Source organism: Triticum dicoccoides, chromosome 3B (genome assembly GCF_002162155.2).
Source record: "Triticum dicoccoides isolate Atlit2015 ecotype Zavitan chromosome 3B, WEW_v2.0, whole genome shotgun sequence".
NCBI lineage: Eukaryota > Viridiplantae > Streptophyta > Magnoliopsida > Poales > Poaceae > Triticum > Triticum dicoccoides.
This window is the reverse complement of record NC_041385.1, coordinates 504,628,988-504,651,513: the sequence shown is the minus strand read 5'-3', so window position 1 is coordinate 504,651,513 and position 22,526 is coordinate 504,628,988.

The window sequence follows — 22,526 nt, the reverse complement described above, 5'->3', positions numbered from 1 at the left end:
GGTGCAAGGCAGATACTCAAGGTCTTCAACAAAGAAATCTGTTGGATATTCAGCGTCAGATGGCAAGGGCTTCATCATGCTCAACATCTGGCTCATATTGGGTTCTGGCTTATGGAAGATACTCTATAGTGCATTATGGTGTAGCTGACAGTCAGGTTCATATAGTTCTCCAGGAGTGGCTAGCCCTGTAAGCTCGATGATATCCATGGCTTTGGCTTCATGATGAACATTTCCAGTCATCCACTCGAGAACCCATGTCTTGATGTCTCTGTAATAGCCGCGAATGTGTAGAGTGGCATAGAATTGAAGCAATAGCTCTTCATTCCAATGTTCTTTGTCTATCACAAAGTGGAGCAGACCAGCATCACGAAAGCAGTCAAGTGCTTCTTCTAAGCACGACAGTCCAGCAATGGCTTCAGTATCAAGGCGCATATGAGGGAAAATGCACCCTTGATCATATAGTACGCATGAGTAATAGCTTCTCTGCTGATAGCTCCAGAACCAATCTGATGATATCCTTGGCTTAGAGTAGGTGTTCTTGGCGCTGTCAAAGAAGGTATTGTGGCTTTTGAAGCCATTTGCATTGAAGGACCCTGGTGAGTTGGCAGTACCTGGAAACTGTGGCAACCTAGGCTTTGGCTTCTGGACCTGAGGCCTATGCTCAACATGATAGTCAAATTGCGGTCCCGAGGCAGTAGGTGGAGGCACCAGAATGGGCCATCGGACAGTGGTAAGCTGACCATGACTGTATGCTTGCTCAATTGTGTGAGGCCTTGGTGGCGGAACAGGAGCAGCGGCAACAGCTGAGGCGTCAGGCTGCACAACAGGTGCTTCGGGAGCAGTTGTCATATTAGCTTCAGGTGCAGCATCCTCAGTGGTTGCATGTTCAGTGGTCGTATTTGCTTCAGGCACACTAGTTGGTGCAGGCTCCACATTAGCGTCAGCCATGACTATGTCATTGGCTTCATTGGTGTTGGTGGTGGCAGCCTCAACATTGTCAACCTCCTCTTGACGAACAGGAGGGTCGGGCATAGGCACGTTCACATCAGGAACTGCTTCTTCTTCAATTGCTGGGGGAGTAGGTACACGTACTTCTTCTTGATGTTCTTCGGCTAATGCAGCCGGAATGTCTTCAGCAGCATGTGCTTCAGACTCAGAGACATTCACAGTTGGAGCAGGTTCAGAAAATACTTGACGTGCAACAGGTGAACGTTGCACTTCTCCTTCTGGAACGCTCGACAGAGGGACTTGAGGCCTTTGTCCTTTGCGAAGCCTGCGAAATGCTGGCTTCTCCTTAGGAGATGGAGTTGGCTGGGCCTGAAAGTCTTCATCCTCTTCTTGCACAGGGGGTGTAGCTTGTTGTTGTTGTAGGGGAGTACTGGGGAAGTCTTGTAGTTGTGGGTGATCAGCCCATGATGCATCCTGAGCAATTGGCGTCAGAGGACGACCAATGCTGATGAGTTTGCTGTTCGTATGAACATGCGATGATACCACGGAAATGGGTTCAACAACTAAGGGCTCTGTGGAAGCAGCCCTAGTCTTCTTGGTCTTGCGCTTCTTCTTGGAGGGAGCGGCATCAGAGGCTTCAGTGTTCTTTCTCTTTCTGGCTTCAGCCTCGGCAGCCCTCGTCTTCTTCTGTTCTGAAGCGGTTGTGGTGACCTTTGGCTTCGAGCCAGTCATGCTGCTTGGGAAGATAATGCGAGGGGCTTCTTGGCTTGAAGGTTCAGGCTGTTCAGCAGGAAGCTTCTTCTTCTTCTTAGCAGCCATCCTGGGTTCAATGCCAGGACGGCCAAGTGACTTGCGCTTCTCAGCCTCATTGTAGGCGAGCACACACTTATTAGCCAAAATCTTCATGCGCTCTCAAGAGCCCTGAGCTTCTTCACGCTTCTTCAGAAAAGCTTCTTTAAGCTCATGTAGCATGACTTTGAAGTTTCAGACGTCTTGAACACTTAGCTTGGCCACATGCTTCTTGAATTGAGCCTTCTCATAATCAATCTTGTTCTTGAGCTCAACGATGCGCTGAGCAAGAGCTAGCTCAGAAGCAATGGCGCCATTGAAGGAGACACTGAGGCCGATGGGAAGCTGTAAATCTTCAAAGCTGACATTGGGGGTGTCGAACCACTCATCAATGAAATTGTGGATGATGGCCACATCAAAGAGAGGCAAGTTGTTGAAGATTTCTGCTGCTTCCTTGCTCTTTATCAGTTGCTCAAGGGCATCATTAGCAAGATCTTCATCACTTGACAGATCAATGGGTTCTTCGCGCAGAATGGCGGCAGGAGTCAAGGCTCTTTGATCAGATGGTCTGACAAGTTGCTTTTTCTTCTCCGTTCCCTTGGAGACACAAGATTGATCTTCAGACTGCACATTGGCTTCAGGAGGTGCAGTGGCCAGTGGCTTCGCACGAGAAGTCTTCGGAGGTGCAGCTGATGTTGAAGCCTTTGGCTTCTTTTGCTTCTGCGGTTTTGGAGGAGGAGCAGGGGCTTCATCGGAGTCAGCATCATTGTCAGAATGATCTACTCTGGCACCTTGGACCACGATGTAGGTGATGAGACTGTCAAGGTTGGAGAAGGGGCGGATGACATTGGGATTAGCATCACGGGAGCCGTCAGCACGGGGATCAGAGGGACCTGGGTTGAAGTCCAAACCCAAGGACTTCTTGTTCTTCTTGGCCGAAGCCACAACAAACTGGTAGTTACGCTTGAAGAGAGAGTCGTCACGACACCAGAGTAGTGAGGTGGGATCTGCGTTCTCAGGCTGTAGTCCATGGACCATGCAAGGATAGAAGCCTTGATCAATGGCTTCAGCTCGGCTCTTGGGTTGAAGGCCTCGATAGAGGATATCACCCCAAGGTCTCTTGATGGCATTCTTCTCTGCATATTCCTTCATCACAAACTTGTACTTGAACCATTCCTCAGCCCAATAGCGTCGAATCCATTGGATTTGCGTCTTTCTCTGATGATAATTCTCTTCGGGATCTGTCTTGTATAGTTCTGCTAAGTCATCAGGCAGATCTTTGGATGTTCCTTCTCTGCACTGTCTGCCACCCTTCCTTGCCGATTTTTCTGCAGCCATGAACTTCAAGCTGAATGGCTTCAATACGTTCAAAGGCTTTAGAGACTTACGCTTGCTGGTCAAGCAGGAACTGGCTTCAGGAGAATTGATATGATGTTGTAAGTATTCTGCAAACGAATGCAGACTATGAGAACCAAGGGATTCTCCCAAGGACATGTACCTGTGACAGCATTAGAGATGCGAGGGAAGGGGAAGAGGTCATATGCATTCTCAGAAGATTTTGAAGATAAATCAGTTTGAAGACATTGACCTCATTATGCAAAGACATTCACTTATATAGGTGAGTTGGTTCCAGATTTGTACCAATCCGTGAATAAGTACAAGTGAGGAATCAAACTAGACAGGAAATCTAAGTGAATCGACTAGGCAGTATGAGATGCAGACAGAATAGATCTAACTTGAATAGACAGAAACCACTTTCGATAAACAGGATGAATCTTGAAGATCAAGAAGGTGGTAAAAATAGAGTTATAATTACCGCACAAAGAACTGCTAGATGGGAAGAATAGGAGACCGAGCAGTTCAGCCCATCGTGCCCTAACTTGGCGACGGAGGACACCTACGGTGACAGCGGAGAGGACGATGTCCGCGGCCGGCGTGAGGACGGCGTCGGAGAAGTGGCGGCAGCTAAGCGCTTCGTCGCCGGCGTCGTCGCGAGCTAGCGGTGGCGCTAGGGTTTTGACGGAGGTGGAGAGGTGGAAGAAGGATTTCTTTACCGCAGGGGACAAGTATTTATAAGTAGGTGAGAGACACAGCGCAATTGGTGCCCCTGGCGGTTCACATCTGAGGGGCACGTGGCAAGCATGCAACACACTCAGAGTTGTCCCACGTTCCCACGCCCGCCAGGCATGTCGGAGAGTTGTTCCGACTTCTCCGGATTTCAACAATAAAGATAAGTCATTTAAAACAGATTTAATGTTTGTCTCTTTGCCTTCTGCTGACTAGGATGCAGAGAAGACATTCGACAGTTTCAATAGAATGCATATGATTTGGACAGATAGAGTTTGAGATAGGAAGCGTAGAGAGGTTAGGGTCCGATCACATTCACTTAGTTCAAAAAATCCAATCTTGAAATCATAGCTATAAGTGAATGCTATAGAGGACAGAACACTAGTATATATATCAGAAAGCAATCAAATCATCATAGTGTAGAAAGTCATGAAGATAATTGAAATTGAAGACAAACCAAATGCGAAGTCATTGCAATATAACGCCATGAGTGAAACACTTCAAACAGAGAAATTTGGTGGTGGCGTTACCCACCGTATAAAAAGTATTAGACCCAGACACGACACACTATTATCGTGGCGCTCCGAAGTCATATTCCATGTTAATGTATTCACACTCAGAGTGTAAATCTTCATTGATTGAAGATATACATTACTTTGTGTGTTGCACATCTAAGTCATCAACATGCATAAGTGTTAGGATGTGTGCCTGATCACAGGACATTAGAGGATTCCAAGATATTTAGCTCACACCGTAACTTGCAAAACCTTTTCTCATCCAAGGGCTTTGTGAAGATATCTGCCAGTTGCTCTTCAGTGTTGACGTGAATGATATCGATATCTTTCTTCATAACATGATCTCTGAGAAAGTGATGACGAATTTCAATGTGCTTTGTCTTCGAGTGTTGGACTGGATTGTTGGCTATTTGATGGCACTTTCGTTGTCGCAGAAGGGAGGTACTTGTTTTAGGTTGATGCCATAATCCTTGAGAGTTTGCTTCATCCATAGAAGCTGAGCACAACAGGATCCAGCAGCAATGTATTCAGATTCAGCAGTTGAGAGTGATACACAGTTCTGCTTCTTTGAAGGCCAACAAACAAGTGATCGACCAAGAAAATGACATGTGCCTGATGTAGACTTGCGATCCACCTTGTCACCAGCATAATCAGCATCCGAGAATCCAACCAAATCAAATTTTGAGCCCTTGGGATACCACAATCCGAGTGTTGGGGTGTAAGCCAAATATCGAAGAATTCGCTTCACAGCTACGTGATGCGATTCCTTTGGTGCCGATTGGAATCGAGCACACATGCAAACACTAAGCATAATATCTGGCCTAGATGCACATAAATAAAGCAAAGAACCAATCATGGAGCGGTATACCTTTTGATCGAACTCTTTACCATTGTCGTCGGGACGAAGATGGTGTTTGGCTGGCATTGGCGTAGTGTAGCATTTGCAGTCTTCCATTCCAAACTTCTTCAGACAATCTTTGAGGTATTTTTCTTGAGATATGAAGATGCCATTTCGTTGCTACGAATTTGAAGACCAAGGAAGAACTTCAGCTCACCCATCATGGACATTTGATATTGCTCTTGCATCATGTACCCAAACTCATCACTGTACTTCTGGTTGGTGCAGCCGAAGATTATATCATCCACATATATTTGGCATACAAATAGTTCACCATCATATGTCTTCGTGAAGAGTGTGGAATCGAGGGATCCAGGTTTGAAGCCTTTGCTCTTCAGGAAGTCTTTGATTGTATCATACCAGGCACGAGGGGCTTTTTTGAGGCCATACAGTGCTTTGTTTAGCTTGTACACCATATCAGGATGTTTTGGATCTTCAAAGCCAGGTGGTTGTGCGACATATACTTCTTCTTCAATCTTGCCATTGAGAAATGCACTCTTTACATCCATTTGATATAGCAAGATGTTGTGATGATTAGCGTAGGCTAGCAGTATGCGAATAGCTTCAAGCCTATCAACAGGAGCAAATGTTTCATCGAAGTCAATTCCTTCAACTTGAGTATATCCTTGAGCCACAAGACGTGCTTTGTTTCTGATGACTTGACCATGCTCATCTTGCTTGTTTCGATATATCCATTTTGTTCCAATAATGTTATGCTTGCGAGGGTCAGGTCGTTTGACGAGTTCCCAGACATTATTCAGTTTGAACTGTTGAAGTTCTTCTTGCATGGCTTGAATCCATTCAGGTTCCATAAAAGCTTCAGCAACTTTCTTGGGTTCTGATATTGACACAAATGAAAAGTGCCCACAGAAGTTTGCTAGCTATGTTGCTCTTGATCGAGTGAGCGGACCAGGTGCATTGATGCTGTCAATTATCTTCTCTATTTGAACTTCATTTGCAACACGAGGATGAACAGGACGAAGGTTTTGCTCTGGCTGATCAGTGTCATCATTGGGAGGATTGTCTTCGGTCTGAGCATTGTCTTCAGGTTGATTTGATGCAGAGACGATAAGTTCCTCTTCAGGCTGTGCTTCAGAGGGCATGATTTCACCAGTTCCCATCAGCTTGATTGACTCGTTTGAAGGAGCTTCATCTAGTGTACTTGGCAGAATCTCTCTCTGTGAACCATTGGTTTCATCAAATTTCACATCCACAGTTTCAACGATTTTGTAGAGATAAAGGTTGAAGACTCTGTAGGAGTGTGAATCCTTTCCATAGCCAAGCATGAAGCCTTCGTGAGCTTTAGGTGCAAATTTTGACTTGTGATGGGGATCCTTGATCCAGCATCTAGCTCCAAATAGTCTGAAGTAACTGACGTTTGGCTTCTTGCCAGTAAGGAGCTCATAAGATGTTTTGTTCAGAAGCTTATGGATGTACACACGGTTGATGATGTGACATGTTGTATCAATAGCTTCAGGCCAAAACTTTCTTGGTGTCTTGTACTCATCTAGCATTGTTCGAGCCATCTCAATGAGGGTTCTGTTTTTGCGCTCAACGATGCCATTTTGCTGAGGTGTGTATGGAGCAGAGAACTCATGAGTGATTCCCATTGTATCCAGATACAGATCAAGTCCAGTGTTCTTGAATTCAGTGCCATTGTCACTTCTGATGTGCTTGATCTTCACGCCATAATTTTTCATTGCTCGATTTGCGAAGCGCCTGAAGACATCTTGCACTTCAGTCTTGTAAAGAATTATATGAACCCATGTGTATCTTGAGTAGTCATCAACAATGAGGAAGCCATAGAGACAGGCAGTTGTTGTGAGGGTGGAGTAGTGAGCAGGTCCAAATAAGTCCATGTGTAACAGCTCGAAGGGCTGAGATGTTGTCATGATTGTCTTCGAGGGGTGCTTTGCCCTTGTCATCTTTCCAGCTTCGTAGGCACCAAACAGATGATCCTTTTTGAACTTGACATCCTCAATGCCAATGACATGCTTCTTCTTGACGAGTGAGTGTAAGTTCCTCATGCCAGCATGTCCTAGCCTTTGATGCCAGATCCAACATTCTGAAGCTTTTGTGAGAAGACACACGGCAAGCTGTGGACCTGCTGAGAAATCTACCATGTAAAGATCATCTTTCGATACCCTTCAAAGACTAGAGATTTGTTAGATTCCATTAGTACAAGGCAACGATATTTGCCAAATATCACAATCATGTTCAAGTCACAAAGCATTGAGACAGGCATTAAGTTGAAACCAAGGGATTCAACAAGCATCACTTTATCCATGTGTTGATCCTTTGAGATTGCAACTCTACCTAGACCCAATACCTTGCTTTTACCAGTGTCAGCAAATGTAATGTGACTCTTGTCGGATGGACGTAAGGTTGAGTCCATGAGAAGACTTCAATCACCAGTCATATGATTTGTGCATCCACTGTCCATAATCCATTCTAAAGCTTTTGGTGATGTATCCTGCAGTGCAGTTAGGAGGATAGGCTTCACAAGAGTGTTGTGAAGCATAAGCATTTGACACATATAGGGACAATCATAGCTTATATCAAGGTTAGGACTTAGTATGACTGATAAGAGATTCAGACGTGAAGTATATAGAATGACATTTTATCATGCGTCCTCAAAGAGTTTTAGGTCCCCAGCAATAGTATCGGACGCCATTGGTTGCTGGTTGGAGACCTTCTTCTGCAAAAGAGAGTTAGTTCTTCTTTGCCACCCACATCTTCAGTGGTGGCTTAGAAGCAATGAGTCTTAGTGCAGCATCTGAGAATTTTGGCTTTGAAGCCCTAGCAAATAGCCTTGCAGGAGATGAATGATACTCATATGAATAAGCAGAAAAGTTCTTAGTCCTATGAACATAGCGGTTCGAAGATACACGCTCATATTCATAAGTCTGAGCATGATTTCCCTGCAAAACATTGGCGTTAGGGTGACTCATGTGAGTCCTGTATCTGTATGAAGCCTTTGGGCGAAATGAAGCTATTGGTCTGGGGTTTGTCTTCTTCCTTGGTGGTGTCATGACGACATTCACAGGAAGATTCTCAATGTACTGCTTAGGTACCCAGATCTTCTTCATAGGTGGTCCATTCCTATAGTTAGTACCAATGTACCTGGCAAACACTTCACCATTCTGATTTTTGAACAGTTTATAGTTTGCATCAAAGGATTCATCAATGATAATAGGATTAGCACAGGTAAAGCCAGGTAAGGTGGAAGGATCTACTGAAGGTTCCTTTGCAGCAACCCATGTGGTTTTGGGGTACTGCTCAGGCTTCCAGTACGAGCCATCAACATTCATTTTCCTTTCGAACCCAACACCCTCTTTCCTAGGGTTTCGGTTCAGAATCTGCTTTTTGAGGACATCGAGAGAGTCTGATGTCCCTTCAAGCTTTTGTACATCCCTGTTTCAAGCAATGTCTTCAACCTAGCATTTTCATCAGCAACAGCAGTGGTATCCTTCGCAGAGGTGTTAGTAACCACATCAGTAGGTGAAGACAATGAAACAGTAGCAGCAGTGGAACATTCAGCAACAGATGTAGCATTATCACGCTCAATGCATTTTAGACATGGTGGTTCAAATCCATCTTGAGCGGAACTGATCTGTTGAGCGTGAAGTGACTCATTCACCTTTTGAAGATCTTCATGAGCCGCTCTCAATTTCTCAAGCTCTTGTTTCCTTTGAAGATAATCATAGGAGAGCCTTTCATAAGTAGTTGAGAGCGATTCATGACGACCTTCAAGTTCTTGGTACTTAGCATGAAGATTTTTTATGTCATCAACTAAGGACTGTGAACGTGTCATTTCAGCGTCCAACAGGTCATCGCTTTTGTCTAACAGTTTTTGAGTATGTTCCATAGCCTTTTGTTGTTTAGTTGCAATTTTAGCAAGTGTTTTGTAGCTGGGTTTGGATTCACAATCAGAGTCATCTTCACTTGAAGTTTGGAAGTAAGCATCGCGTGATTTTACCTTGGCACCACGTGCCATGAAGCAATAGGTGGGAGTAGGATCGTCTTCGTCATTAGCTTCAGCGTTGGTGTGGAAGTCATTGTCTTCAGTGTTGAAGATGGACTTGGCGACATATGCTGTGGCTAGAGCCAGACTTGCAACGCCAGGGTCAGACTCCTCTCCAGACTCCACCTCCGCCTCCTCAGAAGCAGACTCCTCCTCTGAATCCATTTCCTTGCCAACAAAAGCACGAGCCTTGCCATATGAGCTCTTCTTGTATGATGAAGACTTGGAAGAAGACTTAGAAGACTTTGAGGATTTCTTCTTCTTCTTGTCATCAGAATCATATTCCTTGCTTTTCTTCTTCTTCTTCTCATTGTCCCACCGTGGACACTCAGATATGTAGTGACCGGGTTTCTTGCACTTGTGGCAGGTTCTCTTTTTGTGATCATGGGTGGAAGCTTCATCATGCCTTGAGCTAGATCGTGAAGACTTTCTGAAGCCTTTCTTCTTTGTGAATTTCTGGAACTTCTTCACAAGCATAGCAAGTTCCCTTGCAATGTCTTCAGGATCTTCAGAACTGCAGTCAGATTCTTCTTCAGATGAGGAAGCAACTTTTGCCTTCAAAGCACGAGTTCGGCCATATTTTGGGCCATAGATATCTCTTTTCTCAGATAGCTGGAACTCATGTGTGTTGAGCCTCTCAAGTATATCAGACGGATCGAGTGTCTTGAAGTCAGGACGTTCTTGTATCATGAGGGCAAGGGTGTCAAAGGAGCTGTCAAGTGATCTCAGCAGTGTCTTGACGATTTCATGCTTGGTAATCTCAGTTGCGCCAAGAGCTTGAAGTTCATTTGTGATATCAGTGAGGCAATCAAACATGAGCTGGACATTTTCATTGTCGTTTCTCTTGAAGCGGTTGAAGAGGTTGCGAAGAACACTAATTCTTTGATCTCTCTGGGTTGAGACGCCTTCGTTGACCTTGGATAGCCAGTCCCAGACTAGCTTCGACGTTTCCAGAGCACTCACACGGCCATACTGTCCTTTGGTCAGATGACCACAGATGATGTTCTTTGCAGTAGAGTCCAGTTGAATGAACTTCTTGACATCAGTGGGGGTGACACCTTCACCAGTTTTGGGAACGCCATTCTTGACGACATACTAGAGGTCGACATCAATGGCTTCAAGATGCATACGCATCTTATTCTTCCAGTAGGGATATTCAGTTCCATCGAACACGGGGCAAGCAGCGGAGACCTTGATTATCCCTGCAGTCGACATAGCTGAAACTCCAGGTGGTTAAACCGAATCACACAGAACAAGGGAGTACCTTGCTCTGATACCAATTGAAAGTGCTACTATCGACTAGAGGGGGGGTGAATAGGCGATTTTTATGAAAGTCTTCAAAACATGGAAGTTTCGAAGACAAACAACAGAAATGACCTAATTGTAATGCAGCGGAAGATAAACTACCCAAAGCAAGCCATAGTCAAGTATACAAGGATATGAAAGTACGGGACTAATAGCAGCTAGGTAGTAAGGATCAAGATGGAAGATAGTATGAAGCCAATCAACAGTAGTAGTCAAGCAATGAAGTCAAACAGATACACAGATAGGCAATGACTTCACGAAGACAAACTAAAGTAAGGTTGGGAAGGGATAGAACCAGTTGCTTGTTGAAGACACAGGATTTGTTAGACCAGTTCCAGTTGCTGTGACAACTGTACGTCTGGTTAGGGAGGCTGAGATTTAACTCAGAAGACCGTGTCTTCACCTTATTCCCCTTGAGCTAAGGACACCCAGTCCTCGCCCAATCACTCTGGTAAGTCTTCAAGGGAGACTTCCAAACCTTCACAGACTTCGTTCACCAGCAATCCACAATGACTCTTGGATGCTCAGAACGCGACGCCTAACCGGCTGGAGGATTCACAGTCCTCAAGTGTAATAAGTCTTCAGGACACACAGATAGAAAGACTTCAGTGATGCCTAACACTCTTTGGCTCTGGGTGTTTGGGCTTTGTCCTTGCAAGGATTTTTCTCTCTCTCAAATGCTTCGAGGTGGGTTGCTCTCAAACAACAAAAGCCGTGCACTAACTCTGAGCAGCCACCAATTTATGGTGTAGGGGGTGGGCTATTTATAGCCACTAGGCAACCCGACCTGATTTGTCCAAAATGACCCTCGGTCACTAAGGAACTGACACGTGTTCCAACGGTCAGATTTCAAACACACGCGGCAACTTTACTTGGGCTACAAGCAAAGCTGACTCATCCAGCTCTGGATAAGATTTGCTCTCATTGTCTTCGCTCGAAGACATAGGGTTTGAGTTGAGCATCACTTTAGTCACTCTAACTTAGTTCACTTGGACCCCACTTAACAGTACGGTGGTTCCTATGACTCAACAAAGAAGAAAAGGAAACAACGAAACCACACAGTCTTCACGCTCCATAGTCTTCACACAATGTCTTCTCTTGTCATAGTCTTCAATATGAATATCTTCTCATACCACCATTGTCTTCAATGTCTTCATACATTTTTAGGGGTCATCTCCGGTAGGTAAACCAAATCAATGTGGGACACTACCTGCGTTATCCTGCAATTCTCACAAACGCATTAGTCCCTCAACCAACTTTGTCGTCAATACTCCAAAACCAACTAGGGGTGGCACTAGATGCACTTACAGGAAGGATCATTAGATTCATCACAACATGTACTTACTTCATACTATCATTTATCTTTGGTATTGTAGATATAAGTAATTTCTTTATAAACTTGGTCAAAGTTTCAAAAGTTTGACTTTAAAAAAAAATGTTGGAACTACATTATTGAAAAGAGGGAGTAGCTCTTTCTCTCTCTCTCTGCTATCTCTCACGGGCCTCCCCTCTCACTCGAACTCTCTATACCGACGGATTATACGCTCACTGTGTCAGCGTATAGCTCCGTATATTGTTTAGTTGACCGGTCAACCAGTCCACATGCTACCTTCTCAGCTCGTGTTCTGTATCTTTGTGTGCTGGCCCATGTGGTAGTCGGTGAAAATAAGTAAACTAGAGGCCCATCTGACACGCGGTGAAGTAAAAAAAGTTGAAACCACTCGGGGTAGCACCCCGCATGCTAGTAAATTGAGGGCGCATTGAGGACACACTTCTTGCGTGTGAAGGACGCACGCGCGCACAATTCACCACTGCATGGCGGCATGCACAGAAGGACGCACTCGCGCACACCCAGCACACAACACACACCAGCACACGTGTACACCGACGTCGCTGCCGGTTGAGATGGACGGCGAGGTAGCCAACAAGTAGAGGCGGCTCGAGCCAAAACCGCATCCGGCGAGCCTGGACTTCATCAGCAGCCTCCCCGACGACATGCTGCTCGTCATCATCGGCCTCCTCCCCACCAAATCTGTCGTGCGGACAGCCCTGCTCTCCCGGCAGTGTTGCCCCCTCTGGCGCCGTGTCCCCCTCAACCTCACCGTCGATAGCTGCCTCTGCGATGGGGATTGCAAACGCATGGCCGCAGTCTCCAAGATCCTTTCATCGCACCCTGGACTAGCCAGACGCCTTGACACCCGCATGTTCAGTACCAACTTCAAGGTCCAACCCAAGTTCGACGAGTGGTTCTTATCCCCCGCCCTAGATCATCTCGAGGAGCTCAGCTTTGAAGTTGGAAAATGTCGCTCTCTGTCGCCGTCCGCGCTCCGCCTCACGCCAACGCTGCGCCGTGCCGCGCCAACTTCAGCTGCTACTATCTTCCCCAGATTAAGGCCGCGCCCGCCCTTCTTCTCCCTCAACTCAAGCAGCTCGACCTCTTCGACGTTGTCATCTCGAAGAAGGCTATGGAGCACCTGCTCCGCAGCTGTACTGCAGTCGATACCTTTGTCTTGAGCAGGTCCACGAGTTCATTAGCCTCCACATCGCCTCGACGAATCTCCGATGGATTTATGTGTCTTGCTGGCCCTGCAACAAGAAATCAATTGGGAAGAGATCACTCCAGCTGTTCCACGTTATGGTCATTGAGAATGTGCCTTTCCTTGAGAGATTGCTTGTATCGGATCTAGAAGGTCCAACAAAAATCAGGGTCATTGACGTGCCGAAATTGACAGCGTTAGTGTACTCGTCTGCCAAATTCTTTGAACTCCTTATTGGATCCGTAATCATTCAGGTACATCATTCATCTTATTCTCCGTCTTCTTGAAATTCACATTTTTAAATTTCTTCTTGATGTATTTACGACCGTCTTCCAGAAAATGATTCCCACAAGCTTGACCCAGTCTATGCGCATAGTGAAGATCTTGGCAATAAAATCTATCGGCCCCAATCTGGATCAAGTTGTTGGATTCCTTACATGCTTTCCTTGCACGGAGAAGCTACTCATCGAGGTGAAACTTCATTCCTATTAGTAAACGGTAATCACAACGTAGGTCAATTCTTCCATAATTTTCCCAAATTACGATGACAAGTGTAGTGTTCAAAACTGCATCTACGCACTGCACCGAAAGAAATGTTTTTAGTATTTTTTCTCACGTGACCACCTGCATTGTTTTTGTTGTTGTACCACTATAGTAGCATAGGCTAGCCATAGTGGAAAGTAACTTAGACTACTCCAGTAACTCTATGGTTACCCTAAGAGCAAGTACTACCTCCGTCCTGGTTTACTCTTCCTATTTTGTAGTATCAAAATTTGACCATAGATTTAACTGACAAAATGTTAATGCATGTCACTAAGAACTATATCGTTGGATTCGTATTTGAACATATTTTCAAATGCTGTAATTTTTAGTGACATGCATTGGCATTTTCTTAGGTAAATCTATGGTCAAAATTTTATACTAAATATGAGGTAGTACTCCTCCGTCCCAAAATTCGTGTCTTACATTTGTTCCGGTGCCAAATTAACTAGATACATCCATATTTAGACAAATTTAAGACAAGAATTTTGGGACGGAGGGAGTACAAAAGTGGGCTATGTAGGCCAAAACACGTGCCAAATTCACTTGTGATGCATTTGGCATCGATGCCCCTCCATTGCTCACCTGGTGCCCCAATCTGGATCACCTACTTTGCTCTGGTGCCAAATTAACTCACGCAATGAAAAAACACTTGCGTGGGAGAGAGAGAGGACCGAGGGCAATAAAAAAAACTTGTTTGGGAGAGTGAGAGGCTGGTGTAGTTGGTTTGATTGATTTGTTTATACATGTGGGTCTATGTGCACAGCGGTGCCAACTCTCTCACATCGCGAGAGCGGTGCCAAAATCTTTTGATTTGACATTGATGCGTATTATGTGGCATACTTTTGCAAAATATGGCATCAGCCACATAGTGGAAGGAAACAAATGCCCAAGCTCTTCACATGCTCCTAGGTAAATGAGAGGAAACAGAAAGAGAGAGAGAGAGAGAGAGTGAAAAAATATCACTAGCCAGCCAACCCTATCGTTTGAGCGAATGATATTGGTACCTCTTGATGACACGACAATCTTATACAGCCAGCTGCTCTAATATGTTCTCTTCTTTTGCAGATAAAAAAAGACCTAAAAGTGAAAAATGTGCTGCACTATAACAATCTCATCGAATGCCTTGATCTCCATCTTATAGAATTGATTTGATCGACTACCGAGGCAGCACATCTGAGATTAAATTGGCTAGGTTCTTTGTTCTGGAGGTAAGTGTGCTCAAGGTAATGAGGTTTGGCGTTCTCTGGCACAACAATGAATGGCGTGCTGATCACCAGAAGCGTCTAAGCCTAAATGACAAAGTCTCCGCAGAAGCTGAATTTGTTTTTGAAACATCAAGTGGCCAGAGACTCGAAAACTAATTTGGCCATTAGTGACTTGTCAGGGCGGTGGATTTTAGTTTGTACGATAATGCTGCATCCACCTAAAGTAACGAAAGTTCTTACTTAAACTTTCTAGTAATTCCCTCTTCGTAGGTGCAGCATTACTCCTAACATTTGTAATATCAGTTTGAAACTTGTAATATTGCCGTCTCCTATTCCTGCATTTTCAAAATCATGCGAATCAAACAGGTCCTGAGTTGGTGATGATATTGTGCCTCCCTTCTTTCACCAATAGCCGCTGGATCTAGATCTGACGCATACAAACCAAACTTCTCCATTTTTGCAAAAAGATGCCTGCACTTGTTCCCTATTTACAAACAACTCCTTATCTCTCACAATTAGCCTTATCTCCTCCCCACCACATCTAGAAGGCCATGGAAAAATCTGGCACGATGGCCGCTGCCGGCACCGTCCACCCCCAATCTTGGTGTTCTGTGCAATGCATGGGCATCTACGCACGGGAAATTATGTCGAATAGGGCTAGTTGTAAGCAGGCTAGCTCTACAGCCATGATGATAGTGACTGCAGACGGTGAGGCTGAGTATGGTATGCCGAACACGGTGCCTATACTCAGGTGTCATCTCTGGCGCAGGGTCTTGTCACTTCACTGTGAGGAGCATCACGTAATAATTTGACCAACGGGTAGTACAGTCCTAGTACTACATTGGTAGTACTACTACTAGTACTACTAGCACCACTGTCTGGATTTAGGAGTACTACCACGTCCATCTGGATTTTAGTATTTGACTAGCAATATCTAGTAATGCATGTCACAAAAAAGTACTACTCTCTCTGTAAATAAATACATGGTGTATTGTTTTATTCCTATCGGCGAGAGAACTTAATGTCTTTTTGCCAATTAATAGGATTACATGCAATGAACTAAACACTGCATGTCATGTCTGGTAGTCTCAAGTCATTGAAAGCATGCACGGCCCACATCTCTCATTGGTTGATATGTCACTAAATAAGAAACAAGGAGGGAGTTAATGTACCGTGCCTGAGTGTTTTGGGATTATTTGGTTTTCATAAGGTGACTTACGGAACATTTTTGTTTACATGCATTAACATTTTATTAGTTAAATCAAAGGTCAAAACTTGGCGCAAAATGCAAAGGGGACCAATAAACCAGTAAACATCAAACTTCTCTCGTTTGGCCCCAACTAGAGGTCCGGTGAGATGACTATACTGCACCAGCACGGAGGGGGACGCAACTTCATTGACTTACTGCAACTGCCTTTGGGTGAATGACACATGGGCCCAACGGGTGGCTGGCCCACCTGTCATACAGCCAAAGGCAGGTGCAGTAGAGGGCCGAGGAGTAGATGGCCAAGACGCACATGAATTGAACGTAGTCGGCACTTCTCATATAAAGGCTCCCCACCAGTCCAATCTAGTACGAAATCCTATGCACCTACACATGCTAACCAAGGGCAAGAGTGATCACTCGAATCACTAGATCAGTTGATTAGAAGCTAAGCTAGACCCATGGAGGCGATGAGCGCGAGCATCAGCCGGCTGTGCCTGATGGTCCACGACGCCAACCTGTGGCCCGGCATCGAGGAACATCTCTAGGTAGTGCTTGAGGCCGCCAGGGCGAGGGGCCGCTTGGACGACAGCTTCATCTCCTTGTTCGACGAGGTCCTCGTCGGTTTCCTAGGCAAGTTCACCGTCGTCAAGAAGCTCGCGGACGACTTTGACGTATGCCTCCAGCCGACGCGCCCAGGCTCTGTGATGCCCGCCACCCTCAACAGGCACTATGGTGACAACCTATTCGACACACTGGTGGCCCTGCGGCTGCCCGCCGTCGCGCCGGAGAATGTCCACCTCGAGGTCGCGCTCGCCGTGCAGCGCCTGGCGCAGCAAGACACCATTGACATAATCACCCACGTCTACGCGCAAATCATCCACAAGGACTACTACATGCAAGAGGAGGATGATAGGACGCTGGCCTTCTTCGGCCGCAGGGCAACCTTGGACGGCATTGTTCAGAAGCATGTTGAGCTCGCCGCCAACGCCGCTGCTCCTCACACGTCGGTTGGTGACCCGACGCACTAGGGCGTGAGGATGTCATTGATGGATCCGTATGTATTTTTATCTTTCCGTCAAATCCGTGTTGTAGTATATGGTACTACTAGTAATTATCTTATATTTCGCATCAACTTCATAATTTTCGTACATACTCCATGCATGAACCGCACCAGAACCAAACTTCTCATTACTCTAGGGAAAATCGTTCTATCTATCAGTCGCGCCATGGAGCAGAACCAAATTTTACAAGTTACAAGTTCAAAAAGAAAAGCCTGCCATGTTCGCGTCGCACCCCACACGGTTGGTCCGACATGCCTCTCTAGGGGGAATGCATGCGGTGTTGCATTTTCACTTACAAGTGGGACCGTAGTTGAGCAAACCGACTATCGGCAAACCCCCACCCCGCCTACCGCATGATGGCTGAGAAAACACGAGGGAGAAGAGATGGCTGTAGCATGGACTCCAAGAAAATTGGTGCCGGATGGGACTCATGTGGGTGGCGTGTGCCATACTGCTAGAATGAATGCTAGTTATGGCCCATGCCACCCCACTATATCGAGCCTATATCGAGGTGCTGGTTACGTAGAATAAATTTCCTAGAGTCCGTGCTCAGCCCTCCTCTATCTCTCTTCTCAGCCAGCCAGCGGACGTGCAGAGCCCATCGTCTGTTTGCTCATATGCGGTCCCACATGTCAGTGAAAACGCAAGAGGACCCACTGAACCTGCACATCTTTCACCTCGACATGCTGGTGATGAAAAACAAATCCAATATAGATCTTCGGTGGCCGCTTTTGGAGTTACTCAAGAGTAGTAAGATTCTATTTACAGTTTAACCCAAGATGCACATCACGTGGCTTCAACTACCACTCTATTTTCTTGCATGACACGACCTGGATGCTAGATGTCCCACATGTCGGCAAAAGGAGGAAGAACCCGACCAAATCTTCGGTTGTGCTCTCGGATTAGACTAGTTGTGCTAACTTAAAATTTTATTGTGTAGAATGGATGCAAGTTTTGGTATTGGGAAGAAGAGTACATCGATATATTGATAGAGCGCAATTTAGTAGATGTTCTAGCACTTTTAGCTAGCATAGAGGCTAGAGATGAGACTAGTGCACTTGTTGATAGAATAGAGGCTAGACATGAGACTAGATGCGAGGAAGCAACATCTACTTCTTTACACTCGAAGAAGAAAGAAGCACGCAAGATCGAGCCTCCGCAGATCAACAATGAATGCATCGAGAAGGCACTAATCCAACTTACAGGAGCAGTTATGGAAGTTGGATATCTTCTAAAATGTATTCTTGTGGTTCTTGTTTTCTTTGGTCTTGCTTTTCTAGTCAAAATTTTGGTGATGTATTTCCATGTGCCCAAAAAATCAATGATTAAAAAAAGATATGTGTTTGCAAAGAAAAATGTAGGCGGTCGGGATGCGTCCACGCGTTCGGTGCACGGCCACCGCATTCGAGAAATGGCCCGGACACGACCCCATTGCCCTACCCAAACGGATAGAATCCGGGCAAAGCAGAGGTCCGTTTGGAGTCGTGCATTGGAGTTGGCCTTACAAGTGGGACCACAGTTGAGGAAACCGACTATCGGCAAACCCCCACCTCGCCTGCCGCGTGATGGCTGAGTTAGAGAAACGACGAGGTTGAAGAGATTGCTCTAGCACGTACTCCAAGAAATATGGTGTCAGATGGAAGTCGTGCTGGTGGCGTGTGCCGTACTCCTAGACGTGAATGCTTGTTCTGGCCCATGCCACCCTACTACTCCTACTACTTATATAGTAGTAGTATCGAGGATTCGAGGTGCTGATTACGTACAACGAAAACATTAACATATGACTACAGTAAAAACACCCGCCCGATGCGCGAATCATGTGAAGCTAGTACAAATAGTGTACTACTACTGTTGATTGGCCTCATCCGATAACCTGTTGCAATGCACGTACAATTATGTATTCAGAAAATATTTTTTTGCCTTGTCGCAGCACTCACTCAGAGAAGCGATTCGAAAGCCATTCATAAATTTAGTAAGTTTATCACAGGCATATCATTTTATTACATACAACAGGTCATCAACCCACATCAACAACGAGGATACATTATAAATACTAAAGTTTTCATCACACAACAAATAAAAAGCAATGAAATGAAATTCAACTCAACCAATCCTTGATGTTGGAAACGCTTGCTTTGAACCACAAGTGATTCTCTGGGAAGGGCCATCCATTGTCGATCTTGAGACCAACACAGGACTGATCATCCAGGCTGAAGCGGCCTACTATATCAGTACCGGGGTAGGGAACCACTGAAATGTCTGAGGTATAGATACAGTTGCTTCTCATAAATGGTAGTAATGTTGTGTTAACAGCAGTTGGATCGCCTTCACCATCATTGGATAGTTTTGTCCAAGGAAGAGCGAGTTTTCTCCAAGACTATCAATTCTGTACCAGGGAGAAGGTGTTGGCGCTAGCACACTAGTATCCATCCCGAATACCATGCAATGGGTGTTGGAATAGGTCCGGAGAGTGCGACCATGGGAGACAACACCTGCTTCCTTAGTAGTAACATCAGCAGTGGGCTGTATACAGACAAGAAGGGGTGATCCATTGGAATAAGTTGCCAGGCGCCACTGAGTATATGGGCCCTGCTCATCCTCATGCTCATGATCATCACCATCGTCATCTCCCTCTTGGTTATAAAAATTTTCAAGTATAGGTGGTGGAATGTTCACAGGACCTTGGAAACACAAGAAGAAGGTTAATTAGTAAAGGGAAACTTGATAACCCGCATGCATGTGGATGAAACAATTATAATTACAATGGAAGACAAACCTACCAAAACTATGAGGATCCCATGCAAAAACAGTGCCATGAGTGGTGGAAGCAAACACAAGACCCTCGTATTGAATTGCATCACAGTACACATCCGTGTACAGAAACTGATTTTTGAGCAATATCCATCCAGTCGAACCATGAAGGATGGCAACAAGCTTGTCGAAGATAGCAACAACTACATAGTTCCTGTAATTCCAAGAGCGGTTGGGAACTCGACAAATTGCTATCTTCCGTAGAAGACAGTCACCATGATCGTATTTGAACGTGCGTAGAATACCGGTGTGATCAACCTCTGGGTAGTCTGCTGAGATTTTTGGAAGTGGAACCCGGTGACGAGTGTACACATTCACAAGTTCCCACTCGTAGTTCTACCCAATATAAACAACCCAATCTCCATTTGTGCCTGCCCATGCCTTGTCCTCAAGCGATGGCATCTTAAACTCATACATATCATTATCAAGTGGCATCAACTTGCACAAGGCGAGGCCTCCGTCGTCGCCGCACTAGTCATCAGGGTCACGGCGAAGAAGATATGGGAGATCAAACTGCTCCTGGACCCTTGGGTTCCATGAGTCAAGAATGGTCTTGAACGAACCTGCCATGCTAGCCGAGGTGATGATGTCGCACCGATCAATGAGTTCCTCCACCACATCATCTCTCAGATTGGGGCAAGAATAACGGGGTCGTTTCCGGCCTGTTCCCTCCATGGAGAAGACGATCAAACAATGGCAGAAGGAAGGGTGAAGGCAAATGGAGGAGGGAGGAAGAGCGTGCGACAGCAGTTCCAAATCGAGAGGGAAAGGCGAAGAGTCGATGGACGGTTGCCAGTTTGCCATGGTACACAAAGAGGCGCCCCAGCCTACATGTCCGTTCGGAAATACTAGTAGAAAAGGACTCGCCGTCGTCTCACTGACATGTTGGAACGGGACCACATGTCAATGAAACATGGTGTGTAATTTCTCGTGCAAAATGCGATCTGGCCGCATTGGCCCGAGGTGCCGCATTAGTTATCGACCTTTATTTTTTTAATGGCATGTTGTTCAGTTTTGAAGCATGACTAACTGGTACTGTATGCAGAGAAAATATAAACTAATCTACCACTACTCCACCTCTAGTACTAGTAGTATATAAAAGATATATGGGCTGGAGCTTCGGCGATTTCTTGCTAAGGTATGCCCACTTTCTTCTCACACTATCACCCTCTCTCCAGATCTAAAAAAGACAGCCTCTCTCTCCCTCCTCACCGCTAGTCACAGATCCGCCGGGAAAGAAAAGGACGTGCAACATTGATGCACTCGTCGTCAGCGAGCGAGGTCACTCACTGACGACAAGGCCGTCCTCTCAGACCTAGCGCCAGCGCAGGATGGCCTCCGTCCCCAAGCTCGCTGCCGTAGTGTGTGCGGAGGACGACGACCACGAGCGAAGCCACTTCCCGCTGACCCTCAGGTATGCTACCTCTTTTCGAACCATACCCTTGTTCTATTGCCCCATCTACCACGTTGTTGCATGTGGATATTTTTCCACTCCACCATCTTCCCAATTTGATATCCTCTGCTCTGCTGGTCACTCAGACGAAAACCTTAATTTGCACTATTAAAGGAAACCCAACTTCATGCAGACTAATCCATGTCTAGGTTGAATAAGTAAAGGAAGGGAGACTGTACTGTCCAACAGAGTAGGCATCGAACCCACATCTAGGTTGAAAAGGGGAAAATCAGTAGCTAAGGAACGAGTCTCGTGTCTCTTGGTTGAAGAAGGGTAGAAAGGCATGACAACACAATAGAGAATGACCAGGTCGATTGGTTTGTTGTCCTCACATAAGAAAAAAGGTGGCTAAAGAGAACAAAAATGGGACGTAATCCACATATGCTGCCTGGATATTTGTTGCTCTTGGCAAACATACCTCCCTCACCACTCTGCGTCCATGGAGGTACATCGTACTGGTGCACCCACTGTCCGAATGGGCCTCCCATGCTCTTATTGCCACTTTTTTGTTGTTAGTATAACGCCAGCAGTCAAGTCAAGCAATGCTACTGCTGAAGTGATGCCACATTTAACTAATGCCGCACTCAGTCTAATGCCACCGATAAATTTAAGCAATGCCATTTAAGGTCACTGGATTATTTCAGGGTTAGCTATTGATTGTGGATGTATTAAAGATTTTTCAGCTAAGGCATTCTAATGTTGTTGCACAACCAGTATATCAACGATGAAACTTGTTACTACCTTTAGATTTTTGCACTGTTAATGCTTATAGATTACATACCTCACTTTCATGAGATAAGTTATTTTTTTGTACAGTGTCACCAAAATGCCAAGGCGTTGATGTCATTTTATTTTGGTTAAACTGCACAAAAAATTATGAAGACAAGAGGAAAGGTCAAGAGTGGGCACCTCCTCCTCCGGCTGTTCTCTTCATTCGTTCGATCAAGTTTTTATGTTTGATCGATTATCAAGATTGGGATAGCAATTTTTAAGGCCCCCCGAGTTCGAAATGATATTTACCTTGGAGTTACATGGTTTGCAATTTTTTATACTGTCATTAGTTAATAATGCTAGTTACCTTCAGACTTTTGTATTTGGTTTAATGCTCATGCACAGCTAGTATACCAATGCTGAAACTTTTTACCGTTACATTTTGTATTGTT